The following is a 3,695-nucleotide window of genomic DNA, read 5'->3' as shown; positions in this document are numbered from 1 at the left end:
AAGTTTAGTTATACGAATTTATAAAGCATATGGATACCTTATTTCAAAAATTTTAGAGCTGAAGTTCTATCAAAAGCCCCTCACGTGGAGAACGGCAACAACGGAAGCAGACCGGATTAGCGTAACCGAGGGGTCGGTGTGCCGTGGCGTTCGCGTGGAGATCGGCAGGAGCAGCGTCTTGTACCTTCTTTTCTGGGTGGGGGCGCAGATGTCGTGTCATCGCTTGGTGGAGCGTGATGTCTGCCCGGAAGATTTCGTGCTGATATTCTTCCTTTGACTTCCATGGTTTTGCAGTGACTGTCACTAGGGGCAGCACGCATCTATGGGTCTGCAACGATGCCAACATAAATTTGAGCATAAGGTCATTATCATGCATTATAAATTGAACTTAAGTTTATCACTACTAGTTATTTAAAAATTCGTTCTTTATAATATTATTATAATATTTTTTATTTTTTTATTATTTTCCTCCTCCATTCATGCTCTCTCGTCAGTCTCCATGAACAGTGATAAAGGAAAGAGATAGCACCTCAAATTTAGTACCTCTCTCGAGAGTTCCAGGCTCCTTCTGATCCCATCGCTGCCTCTATCGCCTTAGCTCAGCACGACCTCGCTGACAACTGCCACCTCTGCTCAACGCACTTCCGACCGACTCCAGCTCTCAGCTATGTGCTCCACCGCTGCCACCACCGAAACCTCTGAGCGACTCCAGCTCTGCATCGCCATAGCCACCTCCGCCACCACCGACCAATTCTTCTTGCTCTGTGCCGCCACTGCTACCACCACCACCTCCATTCTCTACGCCTCGCCGCCATCGCCATTTCTCCTCTACAACCACCATCGTCGTACCCTCTGACAAACTTCGGCCTCCGCAATTGCTGAGACTTCGAGCGGTAGCCTCCCTTCCCACCACTGCTTCCCCTCAACGCTCGCGCCATCTAGGCTCTCCATGTGCTCCTCATGCGTCCGGCTACCCTTCCACCACCTCTACCATGCGGCTCCACCAGTCGCCTCACACACAAACCCACCGACTGCGTGCACGCCCATCCGCCACAGCCTAGCTGGTCGTGCGCCCACCTACTCCATAGCAGACACCCATCTTCGCGCACCAACACTAGGCATCCACGCAAGACGGGATTTGGCGTGACGCGGGGGCGAGCTTTGGTCCCAGGTGAGCCGCCTAAAGTAGGGAAGCCCGACGTTGCCTCCTGGGTAGAAGCCATTGCCTCTCCTTATGAGGATTGATCGGTCAGCCAGATGAGACGCGTGCTGCGCAAGCACAATTGTGCTCCTTGGTAGAAGATGAAAGACTCCTCAGACCAACCCAATCTAGCCAAATCCCCTAAGTCCCGTTCATTTATTCTCTACTCCTTCATTGATTCACCCAGGTTTTCCCCGATCGAGGGCTTTCTCTAATCGATTGGGTGGGTGTTTCATGTTTTTGGTTTTGGTGAACTCTAGGGTTGAGAGCAGTTCGTTGTCTTCACCTGAGCCTGTCACATCCCTACACAATCCGACCCTACTCATAAGGATTTGCTCGATTGGCTATTAGCTTTTGCCCGACCGGTTTGATTTTGTGTTTGCTTGGTGTTTGTAGGCAAGAAAGGAGCATGGTGGCCAAGAGCTCGTTCAAGCTGGAGCACCCCCTCGGTTCGTCTAATGTTCCTATGCCCCTCTTAATTTTGTGATTATGTAGGGATGCTTCGATATGTGCTGATTGTTGGGGGTTTTGATGATTGGCTGTAGTACAAAATTTTAGGAGTAATTTTGCGGATTGATAGAAATTCAGGAAGATCAGTTAATTGTATCATTTCCTAGATTTGTAACTTTGTAAGAATTAATGATCCTGCAGTTACCCATATAATTTGGGGTTCTGTGGTATGGTGACTTATGTCCAAAAGCAAGCAATTGCTGGTTAAATCATGCAAATCTTGTGCCAATTTGCAAGGATCTTGTAATTATCATGAGATTATATGGCTGGTCTTGATTGGTAGCAGTAATACTTGGCTGCACTTATGTGTTTGACCGAATTTTCGGTCATTTATGTAAGATAGTGATACCTAGTAGTTGTAAATGATATAAGTTGTGCAGCTAATCTAAAACTATAAGCTCATTATTGTGTTTCTTTTATGATATATATTTTTTAAAGTGATTCTTTCTCTGGAGAATCATATATTTGGAATTTCATATTGAATCACACAATATACTTTTTTTAAACTAAAAATAGAAAGTTACATTGGCACATGGCTTTGATGATCTAGAGCCCTTTAGTGGGAAGTTGTGTTTGTCCTTCTGAATCTGTATTCTGTATTGAAAGTAAACCTGTTAATGGGCTGAAAACCGACCCCAAACCACACCAAACCATTCTAATCAAAGCATCTCAGCCTAGCTGAACCCACACCACCACTGCCCCTACCAAACCCAAACCAATCCAACCTGCTAGCAAGTTAAACCCAAATCAAACCGCCCCAATTTCCTCAAAACGGTTCCAACCCATTTCAAACGCAGCTCCATCGATATGATTCCTGCTCTACTCGTTGACTCATTGTTTTTGTTACTAAGCAGGGGAATATTTACATGCAGCACATGGCTATCCTGGTGATTACTTTCCCTCCAAATATGTTACTGTCTGAAAAACACATCCTGTAGTCTCTGGTTCTGTTACTTGTACTTATCTATATGCCAACACAAACTGATCAATACAAGCTGACAAATTAAGTTGAACTACTTTAGTTACAAGCACAAGATAAGATCATATATACCAAATGAGATCAAATAACACATCTTAAATTCACAACAATATTACAACTACATTTTTAGTACGATGCTTGTAGCATATTTGAACATGTTTTGCAAATAATGTAAAGTAACATACGATGATCATTTGAGTTTTAACATGCACTAAGAAATTCTGTAGGGCCATCAAAAGCTCCTCTAAATAGCATAAACAACATTCTAGCTAAGAACTCTCCATTTGAGTTTTAACATGCACTAAAAAAGTCTGTAGGGCCATCAAAAGCTCCTCTAAATAGCATAAACAACGTTCTAGCTAAGAACTCTCCATTTGAGTTTTAACACAAGAAAATGCTATTAAGCTTCCATTAAACTACCGCATTAGCTGCACTAGCAATCCTAGGCCACAGATCATTGCACTCCTTTTTGATAGATCCAGTGATAATAGAACCTGCAACATAGTACACATTATTCTGTGAAGGTAGGATCTGTGAAGTATTTTCTCATCCATTGCTATGTAGAGTCCACATGTGCATCAATCCGATCCACATTGTTAGACACCTTATGGTAAAAGAACTCCAAATTATCTCCTTTCCTTCTTGGATCCAATACAGTGGTAATAACAAGTGCAAAATTAAACTCAATGTCTTTTGTTCTTTCTGCGAGGAGTATAATCATTATGATCCCAATTCTTCTCATTAGGATCCCAATACTTCTCAAATTTCACGTGCATTGCAGCGGCCAATTGTTTTAGCACATCACTTGTCTGCCAATCCGGATCATTCAAAGCGTGACGGATACAAAGCAACACGGGCAAAAACAAATGTGAAGTTGGCTTCCTATGAGCTGACATGGCATTTGTAAGCTCTTCAAAAGCTTTAAGAAATGCGTAAATTGCTTCAGCATTCGCCCACTCTTGCTCGCCTGGAGAAACTTCAACATATTGTAGTCCAATGCTTCTA

The sequence above is a fragment of the Phragmites australis genome, chromosome 4 (genome assembly GCF_958298935.1).
Source record: "Phragmites australis chromosome 4, lpPhrAust1.1, whole genome shotgun sequence".
Lineage (NCBI taxonomy): Eukaryota > Viridiplantae > Streptophyta > Magnoliopsida > Poales > Poaceae > Phragmites > Phragmites australis.
This window is presented reverse-complemented; position numbering follows the sequence as displayed.